This window comes from Leucopleurus acutus, assembly GCF_964270905.1.
Source record: "Leucopleurus acutus genome assembly, chromosome: 2".
NCBI lineage: Eukaryota > Metazoa > Chordata > Mammalia > Artiodactyla > Delphinidae > Leucopleurus > Leucopleurus acutus.
The window spans coordinates 148,884,555-148,896,896 of NC_139143.1; the positions used below are offsets into that span (position 1 = coordinate 148,884,555).

At 42.5% G+C, this 12,342-nt stretch overlaps 1 pseudogene across 1 annotated transcript in view; it reads left to right on the plus strand.

Annotated features, from left to right (window-relative positions):
* Positions 1–1,194: 1,194 nt before the first annotated feature.
* LOC309974683 (solute carrier family 25 member 3-like) overlaps positions 1,195–12,342 on the plus strand; it is a 101,800-nt pseudogene continuing 90,652 nt past the window's right edge. The window contains exons 1-2 of the transcript in view: positions 1,195–1,247; positions 1,344–2,265. The product of the transcript in view is annotated as a solute carrier family 25 member 3-like (transcript). The remainder of the gene's footprint in view (positions 1,248–1,343; positions 2,266–12,342) is intronic.

The window sequence follows — 12,342 nt, forward strand, 5'->3', positions numbered from 1 at the left end:
CTAGTTTTTTCAGACTCAACCCTTGCTGGTTTCCACCATGCCAAATTACTCACCTCTCCTCAGTGGGTCATGCACTCATGTTTCCCCTAACCTGGAATTATCTTTCCATTTTTCTTTATAAAACTGACTCCTACTCATCCTTCAAGACCTCTGAGAAGTCTTCTTAAATTCATCAGGCAGAATTAGTTGCCCCTCATTGTTCATCCAGAACTTTATTCAAACTCCTGTCATAATACTTATCACACAATACCAATTTTTAATCTCCTTGTTTAGACGTAAGCAAAAATATGTCTGGCTCTTTGCTAAATCCCTAATCCTGCATAGGGGCCAGCACACAGTGAGTGAATGAATGAATATATGCTACTTATTTACACGTGGAGTCATTTAGTTCTCATTTTCCAGGCCAATGAGACTGCAAGCTCCCTAAGAGGAGAGAGGATTTCTGACTTTCGTAAACTCCAGAATCATGGCAGGGATTCAGTAGTCAATGAAAAAAATACCTAATGAATGAAAATAATCAGCACCCTCTCTCAATTTAGTGAGAACCTCCATGATTCCTAAACCTTCACAACTCTTGGAGGGAAACAAGAGTGGAGTGTGGGTGTTGGAGGGAGATATCCTTCCCATCTGCAAAAGAATGTTAGGTAAGGCCGGAAGCTGAGGGACTGGGCCTCCAACGCCAGGTTCCTGGTTCTCTCTGCCCATTCCCTCCATAGAACACTCTGTGGCCATGGAGATGACCATTACCATAAGCAGGCAGTTGAGTGAGGACTCCAGAAAAGCCTTTCAGGAAGGCAACGGTGCATGGCGACTCTTCGCCCTCTCACTCACCTCCTTATCTATTTACTTGCCTATTCATGTGTTTACTCATGTTTGTACTTGTTGATTTACTTTTTTAGCATCTTTGTATTAGACTGAGAGGCTGAGCCGGACAGAAGCCACTCTGGGCACGGAAAGCCTTACCCACCAGCGAAAGTGAGACCTAGGGACCACTGACCATTGGCTAAGAAGGGCTGAAGGGCGGGATTCCTGCCGTTATCAGAAGCCCATTCGCCTGAAGGCATGAGGGCGGGGCGAAGGGCGGTCCTGGAGGTGAGGGGCGGGGCGATGCCCCTACTTAAAATTTCAGGAGTGGGATTGCAACCCCAAAGCAGCCCAGCCGATGGTAGAGGTTGTTACGGGTTTAGGTAGAGCATGACTGAAGCCGTGTGGGCGCCGGCCGGCCTGTCCCTCACCCTGACCTTTGGGTTGGCGGGATCTCGGGGGTAAACTCAGATGCATGTGCAATGCACGGGGTTCCCTGAGGGAGGAAGGAGCTCCGGCTGAGGGGAGTGTGTGAGTAGACCGAGCTCGGCCACGTGTGACGCTGGCATTTACCGAACGCTGCAGGTGAGAAGCGCGGGCCGACTCAAGGGCAGGTCCTGGGCGGCGGCTGTGGAGGAACCCAGCTATGAGTACAGCTCCACGAAGTACCTGCAGCTGTGCGGCCTGGGCGGGATGCTGAGCTGCGGGCTGACGCACACGGCCATTGTGCCCCTGGACCTGGTAAAGTACCGCATGCAGGTGGACCCCGGCAAGTACAAGGGCATCCTGAGCGGCTTCGGCGTGACGGTGCGGAACGACGGGCTGCGCGGCCTGGCCCGAGGCTGGGCCCCGACCTTCCTGGGCTACTCCGTGCAGGGCCTCTTCAAGTTTGGCCTATACGAGGTCTTCTGTATAGATGCGCTACGCGCAGCTCCTGGGCCAGGAGAAGGGCCACGAGTGGCGAAGCAGCCTGTACCTGGCCGCCTCAGGCCGCGGCCCCTAGGATGTACGGTGAGGAGGGCCGGTGGGCCTTCTACAAAGGGGTGGCGCCGCGCTGGATGCGGCAGATCCCCTACACCATGATCAAGTTCGCCTGCTTCGAGCACACCGTCGAGGCGCTCTCCAAGTACGTGGTGCCCAAGCCGCAGAGCCAGTACACCAAAGCTGAGCGGCTGGCCGTGACCTTCGCGGCCGGCTACATAGCTGGCGTCTTCTGCGCCGTCGTGTCCCACCCGGCCGATTCCGTCATGTCCGTTCTGAACAAGGAGAAAGGCAGCAGCACGGCCTTTGAGGTTCTCCGCAACCTGGGGTTCGGGGCCGTGTTGAAGGGCCTGTTCGCCCGGGTCATCATGATCGGCACCCTGACCGCGCTGCAGTGGTTCATCTGTGACTCGGTCAAGGTCTGTTTCAAGCTGCCTCGCCCTCCGGTCCCTCAAACACCCGAATCCCTAAAGAAGCGAAGTAGGCGTGGATTGGACGACTCCTGTGGCCACTGTTGGCCAGTATTTCGATTCGGTGCAGGATTGCATTCAAACAACACTAGTGTGTAGGATGTTAACGTTTGTGGAGAGGTGACTTACCGTGCAGACCGACTTTTCTTTAAGTGATTGATTCCTTCTTTCTGGCAATCCAATAGAATTGCAACCGTTTCTTTTGGCGGTTTGAACCATTATCTTTGGGGAGTCGGCATGGTTGCTTTAACTCAATAGCTTTTCCACAATCATAAGGAAAAAATTCTTAACAGGAAGTAACGTTAGGTGATTTCGTGCCTCTAGATTGCATCTTCTTTGATTCACCTTTCGGTGGAGATTATCCAAGCATCACTACTGAATAGCCTACTAATGAGGTTTTAAGGTCAGCACAACTATGTGAGACAGAGAGCAAAGTAAAATTCTGCTACATGGTGCTCATCTCAGTAGAAATCGTGCACCTATTGAATAGATAAAGGACCCATTCCGTATTTCCTGCTCATGTCCATTACAGGTAAAAATTATTAAACGTTAAATTGTGACTTACATTGCCTGATAGCTTAGAAAGCATTCACTGTTTTCAAAGAGCATGACATGAAATCTGCATTTTCTCATTTGGCTTTGTCCTATTCTCTTCCTGATGTTGCTGATTAGAACCTAGCTCGCTCCAGGAAGTGCTACAATTGGATCAATGTGGAAAACCAAAACGAGATGAAGGGCAAGCTCTGGGAATAAGTATGTAAAGAAAAGTCTCTGTTCTCTAAAGATTTCTTTTGTACAACTCAGCTTTCAACAGCCATACATCCAAAGAAAATCATACCACCCTGACATTTAAACACACACACACACACACACACACACACACACCTACAAATTCCAACAAATTTTGGTTAAATATTAAAGAATGGTGTTTGTAATTTTGAAAGGAAAAAAATCTCACTTTTAATGTAACAAATGTCATTCATTTAATGTGGTAGATATTTCATTGATCTTTACAGTGGTTGAGGTTCATAAAATTTATTGAAGTTATAAGGCACGTTTTCAGTTTTCTGTAGCCTTCACATCTCTGACTGGGGAAACTATAAAATTAGTGAAATTCTGTGAATTAGCGATGTTTGTAGAATGTGAATAGAAATAAACTTCAATATGATATTTGATATGATTTACCAAAATGTTACACAATTGCCCTAACAACTTGTATTAAAAACCACAAACTTGGGCTTCCCTGGTGGCGCAGTGGTTGAGAGTCCTCCTGCCGATGTAGGGGACGCGGGTTCGTGCCCCGGTCCGGGAGCATCCCACATGCCGCGGAGCAGCTGGGCCCGTGAGCCATGAGCACTAAGCCTACACGTCCGGAGCCTGTGCTCTGCAGCGGGAAAGGCCACGACAGTGAGAGGCCCGCTTACAGCAAAAAAAAACCCCACAAACTTAGGATATGTTAATGTTTTAACTATGTAATAGTAAACCGTTTAGTGGTTAACAGAAAAAAAGTGTCTAAGTATGTTTGAACGTCTTGACTGGATAATAAAGAGCTTGGAGGAAAAAAGTCAGAACTTGTGAATGAGATGCAATGAAATTTATATTTAGCGCTCCTATTTTGTTAGGGAGGATGCAGGAGACAGGTCATTATGTATTTTTAAGACACTTTCACTTTCCCTAGGAAGTTAGTGTCCAGGTTTGTGGAAAAGAAAAGTTCTCAAGGAAGGAGAATGATAAATTTTGAGGAAATAAATTGTGCAGTTTCATTTTTGCAAAGTTTTAAAACATATATTTTTGACTAGTGTAAAATGTTTGTAGGAAGTTTCGTTGGTCAATGATTTATTAAGTAAATTGCTTTCTAATGTAATGTAATGTAGTTTAAGGAATTGCTACAAAATCTGTGGAGTTTTAAGAAAGTGGGAGACCGATTATTCTGGTCTGTGGTATTTCATGATTGTTCTGTTGAGAACACCAGATAATTTCTGTAATATACAATGTGTATGTTTAGACAACTATAATCTAAGGAGAACTGTTTGGCATGATTCTTACTGTTATGGACATGGTTGAGAGGATGGGTTTACTTAGTTTGGGTCAGCAGTTTTCATATTCAGTCCCTAGATTTCTTTTTTTTTTTTTTAATTAATTTATTTATTTACTTTTGGCTGTGTTGGGTCTTCGTTGCTACGCACGGGCTTTCTCTAGTTGTGGCGAGTGGGGGCTACCCTTTGTTGTGGTGCGCAGGCTTCTCATTGCGGTGGCTTCTCTTGCTGCCCTTGTTGTGGAGCACCGGCTCTAGGCGCGCGGGCTTCAGTAGGTGGCATGCAGGCTCAGTAGTTGTGGCACGTGGGCTTAGCTGCTCCGCGGCATGTGGGATCTTCCCGGACCAGGGCTCGAACCCATGTCCCCTGCATTGGCAGGCAGATTCTTAACCAGTGCGCCACCAGGGAAGTCCCAGTCCCTAGATTTCTATTTGCCTTTTTTTGTTCATGGTAGTTTACAAATGTCTGAATAAATAGGGACCATGGTAGCTAACAATAAAGAATAAAACATAATTTAAGAAAGATAATGTGAGTTCAGAGTCATGAGGTGTTTTTTTCTAGTTACTATTCCTTTGGAACAATTTAAACTTCTATTCAGTGTTTTACCTTGTCTGTAATTACCACTCTGTGAAATCGTGCATATCTGTTAGAATTGGAAAAGCCATAGATTATGTCTGGTATTATTAGACATTTTATATTCGTTTTCATGCAATCTCAATCTTTGAAGTAGTCCATTTTATATGTAAAGGAACAGACTCAGAAGCTAGGTAACTTGCTCATAAAGCTAATAATTGATACCGTCTGAATCAGAGTCCACATTTTCTTCATCACTCTAGCTCAGCACCTTGACATAACCAATGACTATACTTTTCATAAATTGCTTTTTCTAATACCTCAAAAAATATATTTTTCCAATCTTCGATTTGTATATACTATAAAACTTTACTAATTTTGCACTAATGGAAAGTTTGTAATGTGTCTCAGTTGTGAAAAACCTATTGTGTAATAACTTAGAAGTGATCAAACTGCAAAATACTTAAATGCATTTAATTTAATATTTAAATTATTTCCGGCACGAGGTCAGTGCCTCATCCCTAACTTGAAGGGACTGATGATCATAAAAACAGTGATTTTACTTTTTAAAAAATTTGTGGTACTGCAGTTTCAACAAGAGGCTTTACCCTATCACATTCTCTGATTTTTTCCTCTAAGCTTTAGTTCCTACAGCTAAAAAAGCTAGCTTGGGCTATTTATCTTTTCCCCCAGGTGGTGATTAAAAGTAGCGTTTTCAAGTATTTGAGATTAATTTCATGATAGGGAGCTGTAATCTCGTCCATTGATCTGTCTTTTGAGAAGTGAATAAAGAGAGTAGGTAAACTCTTGAAAAACAAAGGCCATATTTACATGTTACACCACACGGATACAGATTGGTGAGAATCAAAGTATTAATGTTCTGAGTGTTTTTCCTTGCTGTACAAGTGTGTCTTTAGAAAGTTTTTCTTTAGATCCTTTCAAAGGCAAGAATAATTTTCTGAAGTCAGAAGATCACATTTTGATAGGCAACCATTCAATTAAAGTATGCTTGTTTTATGTGGTCTTAAAGATCAATGATTTTTTAAATCATGAGCAAAGAACTATTTGAAAGGAAATTTAAATTTTAGTATTATTTATAAAGCTTTGTCTTGTTTTCCTGAATGCTATTATTTGGATGGGTCAGTGAGTAGAGAGGATGCTAACGATGTAATTATAACTAAGATTTGTTTGTATGTGTGTCCATTTTAGTTAGCATATTTTGAGACCTTCAGTTATAGAGTATCCAAACTTTTAGAGGCAATTTGCTAATTCTGCCCATACCCCAGTCTATAACACTGTTGATCAACATCTACCATGTGCCAACCATTGTTCTAGGCAGAAGAGTTCTCATGAGGAGCACAACACACGGTCTTAGCCCTTGCGGAGCTTAAAGTCTAGTGGAAAAAAATTTACAATTGTGCAGATGCTGCAAAGAAGTGTAGGGTGTTGTAAGATTGTACATCTAAGTGGCATTTGAGGTGATACCTAGAGGATAAGTAGGAGGTAGACCAGCAAAGAGAAGATACACAGCACAGTATGTGCATTTCCCCTGAAGAAAGAGAAGGACTGATGGTTTTGAGAAACTAAGACTTCACTTTGGCTGGAGCCCTTCAGTTGCAGACAGCGGGATGTGAAGTGAAATAGGAAAAGTAGACAGGAAGACATTCGCTGCAAGCTCTGTAGTTCTTGTTGAAGATTCGAACTTAGAGTGTTCTTAGAGCCATTGGAAAACCCCCGAAGAACTATGAGCATGAAATGACCTTCAATTTGCTGTCTGGAGAGAAATGGAGCAGAGGGAGAGAGGTTAGTTAAAATGTTCTTGCTGGGGACTTCCCTGGTGGCCCAGTGGTTAGGAGTCCACCTGCCAGTGCAGGGGACGTGGGTTCAAGCCCTGGTCCGGGAAGATCCCACATGCCGCGGAGCAACTAAGCCTGTGCACCTCAACTACTGAGCCTGCACTCTAGAGCCCACGAGCCACAACTACTGAGCCTGCGTGCCACAACTACTGAAGCCCACACGCCTAGAGCCCGCGCTCCGCAGCAAGAGAAGCCACAGCAATAAGAAGCCTGTGCACCGCAAGGAAGAGTAGCGCCCACTTGCAACAACTAGAGAAAGCCCACGCACAGAAACAAAGACCCAACACAGCCAAAAATAAATAAATTAATTAAAAAAAAATGTTCTTGCTGCAATTCAGGAGAGAGAATGGTACCCTGGACTAGGGTGATGACAAGTGAAATGTTAAAATACCATGAGAAGCCAAAAGGTGGAAACAACCCAGATGTCCATCAGTGGTTGAAGAGATAAACAGATTATGATATATGCAGGCAATGGAACATTACTCAACCATAAAAAGGAACGAAGTACTGATACATGCTACAACTTGGATAAGAAAGAAGCCAGACACCAAAGGTCACATATTGTATGATTCCTTTTATATAATATGTCAAAATAGGCAAGTCCATAGAAACAGAAAGCAGATTAGTGATTACCTGGGGCCGGGGTGAAGGGAATGGAAAGTGCTTGTTTAATGGATATGAAGTATTTTCCCCTGGGTGATAAAAGAGTTTTGAAAGTGGAGAAAAGTGGTGGTTGGACATTGTGAAAAGTTAAATGCCACTTAATTGTATACTTTTAAATGGTTGTGTGTTAAATGAATCTCATCTCCATAAAAAAAGCTCTCATGTGATGCTTTATGCATAATAGCCCCAAAGTGGAAACAACCCAAATGTCCATCAACTGATGAATGGATAAAAATGTTGTATATCCATACAGTGAAATATTTGCACCATAAAAAGAGAATAAAGTACCATTTGCCATAAAAAGAAGCGAAGGAAGAAAATACGTGCTACAACATGGGTGAACCTTGAAATCATTATGCTAAGAAGCTAGACACAGCCACACGTTGTATGATTCCATTTATATGAAATGTCCAGATTAAGCAAACCCATAGAAAGTAGATTAGTGGTTGCCAGGGGCTGGAGTGGGAGTTGAGGGATGGAAGGGAGGAATGAGAGTGGCTGATAATGGGTACGGGATTTCTTTTTGGAGCGATGCAAGTGTTGTGGAATTAGTGGTGATGGCTGCGCTATTTTGTGAGTATAGTAAAAGCTGTTGAGTTACACACTTTAAAAGGGTGGATTTCATGGTATGTGAATTATATCTCAATAAAGCTGTTATAAAAATATCATGAGACTATAAAATGCACCTTAAATATCTATTTCTTCCTTAAAGTACAGCCCTTACCTCTATCTTCCTCAATCAAGTGAAGACTACAGCTCCAAATGTAAACTGCTGTCTGTGACGTGTTAAATTCCATATAAATGAGTAGGAAAAAATCCACCATGTTGTGAAGGCTGGAAATTGCCTCTAAGGAATGAAAAATCTCTTGGTTTCTAGGGACGCAGAGATGATTAATTTTGGAGAATCATCTCACAGTGTAAGGTGTTGAGCCACCAGCAATTTTGCCCTCTATTGTGAGGAAGAAAGGGGAACAGATGGATTTTGAGAAAAGCAGGTGTGTGTATAGTGTCCAAGGAAACCTCAGTTAACCAGAAACATTCAGGAATTGGTGGTTTAAAATCCCCTTTTGTTTATAATCCTTGATTAATTTCTCTTTTCTAATGTACTGAATATGATTAATAACTTAGGGATTATTTTATAAATAATTTTTTGTAAAGCTTCTGCACAAAGCTTTGTAAAGCCTCATGGGCCATCAGCTATGAAAATCAATGCTTGTTGAATAGCTATAGCAGGCGTAGGGCTTTTGTGGATGGATGTACACAGACTCTAGACATAAATGGACATGGATGTGAGTATGCGTGTGCGTGTGTTTAATCCTTAGTGTTAGTTTGAAATCTTGTCATTTGCCTCTACTAAAACATAGAAGGAAAATATCTGGTTTACTCTAGGATTATTTATTGAGTATCTACTGTATGATATTACCTCTGTTAGCTAGGTACTTTCGCATGTTATTTTACTGTATTTTTACTTTGTGTTCTAGTAGGTTGTTTCAAAAATTGGTGATTTCATGCCTAAACTATAGGTAGTCCTGTGAGTTACCACAGTGCTCCAAAATGGTAGGCTATTTCTAAGGAAATGATATTTCTAAATTATTATATTTTTAATATATGTATATCAGTATTTCTATCTTTCCTGCCATAAAGACACAAAACATGTTTTCAGAAAATACTAGTAAAAATTGGTATTCTGGAAAGAGAGTCTGTGAGTTGAAAGAACTCTGCCCCTTTGCAAGGCTGGTTAATTCACGTAATTGTCACAAATACACGTAATTGTCAGGCTTCAGACAGGAATCGGAGCTGCTGACAGGGTGATTGTCCGTTTTTAAGAGGATGGATGGAAACCTGGCAAAGAACCACGGTCCCTTCATCTCCAGTAGTGCTCGAATTCTGGCTGTGGTTACATCCTACTGCCGGATGTGAGGATTTGTTACTGTAATCATTTTCTCATACCTTAATGTCTCCCCCGACCCTTACCAAGAACATAAAGCTTTTTGGTTGCACTAAATCAGTTATCATTCATCTTATTCATCTGTGTTGTATTTTGAAACTTTTGCTTTTTTAGATCGTTACCTATATCTGATAAATGCTGTTACTAATATTTATAGCAACCATTTACCGTACCAAGCGTTGTGCTAAGAACTTTACATACAGTGTATCATTTATTTACAAAAAATTTGTGTTTGTTACTTGTATAAGTTTTTGTTTGTTTGTTTGGCTGCAAACAACACAAAATCTATTACACAACAGGTTAAACCATAAAGACATTGATTTTTAACAAGAAATCTGGAGACAGGCGGACCAAGGTTGGTTCAGTAGATCAGTGTTGTCCCCAGGGACCTAGGCGCTCTCGGTCCTTCTTCTCTGCCGTCTGTAGTGTGTCCGTGATGTTTCCCCTTGTGTTCAAGAGATGGCTGCCACCATAGCAAACATCACGTCTCCGCAACAGCATCCAGATCAGGAAGCAAGGAAGGCAAAGGCAGAGGGGCTTTCTCTTCACGTGTCTCTCTTATCAGAGAGAAAAATCTTTCTCACAAGCTTCTGGCTGACTTCCCCTTTGGCCTCATAGGCCAGAATGAGGTCACATGCTTTCCTGTAGCCCCTATAAACCAATCATTGACAACAAGAACGGAGGACTTAGATCAATGTGACACATCTGCGGGGATTAGACACATGGAGTCCTGAGCAAACCCAAGATTTTCTGTTGTCGTTGTCGTTAGCAAGGAAGAGGAGGTAAATGGCTGTTGGGTAGGCAACCAGGGTTTGCCCTTATATTCTTTTCCTTTTTTCGCAAAGGAGGCAACTAAGGCTCAAAGTAAGGTAAAACCATAGTGACAAAACCAGGATTCAAAGCAGATTTGCCCGCCCCCAGAACAGCTTTGTTGTCACATTACTTCCTTTAGCTTGGAAATTGCTCTGAGACAGAGCTACTATAGATCATATCACAAGGGATTTATTACTGAAAGTGTCAGAAAAACTCCTTTCTAACAGCGACTAATCCATAATGAAGTCTCAAAACCAGGAATCTGGACAAGGGCGGCCCATGGATAATGAGATATGATTAGATCTAAAGTTTGCTATCGTGCTCTGTAAAAGAGAAACCAGGTGAGAAGAAACACACAAAGAAACATCTTAAAAGAAAGCAAATGTTTGTAAACCTTTTTTGTAGTCACCCTCAGTCTTTTCTTTCTGCACTTTTCTCCCCACTGACTTTCCAGAAATGGGCAATTTCTTTCAAATGCTGCGTACCAGAAAAACGCAAAGGATTCATCAGATGAACAAATTTCAAAGAGCCACTACCAGTTTTTTTTTCCTTAAGAAATACACCAAGCCAAAAAAAAAAAAGTTATGAAGAACCTAGGGGCAGGACAGGAATAAAGATGCAGATGTAGAGAATGGACTTGAGGACACGGGGTGGGGGGAAGGGTAAGCTGAGACGAAGTGAGAGAGTGGCATGGACACATATACACTACCAAAGGTAAAATAAATGGCTAGTGGGAAGCAGCCGCATAGCACAGGGAGATCAGCTCGGTGCCTTGTGTCCACGTAGATGGGTGGGATAGGGAGGGTGGGAGGAGATGCAAGAGGGAGGAGATATGGGGATATATGTATATGTATAGCTGATTCACTTTGTTATAAAGCAGAAACTAACACACCACTGTGAAGCAATTATACTCCAATAAAGATGTGAAAAATAAAAAAGAAATACACCAAGCATCCAATTTGCTGCTGATAAATTCTCTGTAAGTAGCATTATAATTAAGCACACACAAAACCATTTGTGTTTCCAAGAATACAGCTGGACTGGCCCTGAATCGGTGATAGCGCATGGGCACCAAGAGGGAGGGTTCCATTGCATCTCAACTACCATGTACCTTCTTTGTGCAGCCACCAATCTGTCTCTCCCCCAACACATCCTCTGAATCACAGGCCATTGCCCATTCACCCCGTGTCTGTCACTGAGCTAGCTTTTGGCCACCTTCACTGAGCCTTGAGACTGGCTGTCCTGCTTCCAGGCTCCAGTCAGAAACAATGACAGGAAACTGAGTGGTACATCTTTCTCTGCATGAGTCCCCACCACCACAGACCCCCAGACTCGGCCCTCGGAAACGGAACAATGGTCTTGGCAAAACTGGAGAAAGAGAGACAGTGGAGGGCGGGGTGGCAGGAAAGGGTGGAGCAATCAGACCCGGCTTCCAAGCCTGGCTTCACCACTGGCTTTTCATGGCTTTGACAGGTTATCTTACCTCCCCAAGTCATAGTTTCCTCATATGGAAAATGGGGAACCACAGCACCTACCTTGAAGACTGATTGTGAGAATTAGCAATAAATCATGTAAAACACATGGTATAAAATAAAAGCTCAGTATATTACAGCACTTCTTATTTTACCAGTCCCTTAGTAAAGGAAGGCAGTTAGCATGGAAAGATTTAGCCTGTGTTGTGTTGTATTGTTGTTGTGGTTGTTCTTGGTTATATACAGGATTTATTTGCTTTAATTTTTAATGCATCATAAAGTACATAACCCTTTGTGGGAAATGCAGTGCATAGGGAAATGAAAAGCAAGTAGCCTAGTCTGTTGTGAGCATAGAAGCCTACGCCGCCGGCAACCCCATGTCTCCCCGGCCCCTAGGCAAACAGTTTCTTTCACAAGTGTGTTTTTGGTATGCAAATCACTCTATGCAGATTTCTGTGTGCAAAATACAACATAGAAAATGGCCCTCTTGCCAAGGGAGATAGGAGATGTTGGCTGCCATCAAATGAATTAGCTGCAAAGTTTAGATTTCTTTTCCTACTGCTCTTTCTGACAATGTATGGGGTGAGCATATTTTTGGCACATTAAACCGAATTATTTTGGCTTTAGATTGTGTGTTCTTGCGATAAAAGTGTGTTTATTGAAGCCTGTAACTACGTTTTGAAGGCATAATAATGTTTAGTGGGATTTAATTTAGCATTTCACAAC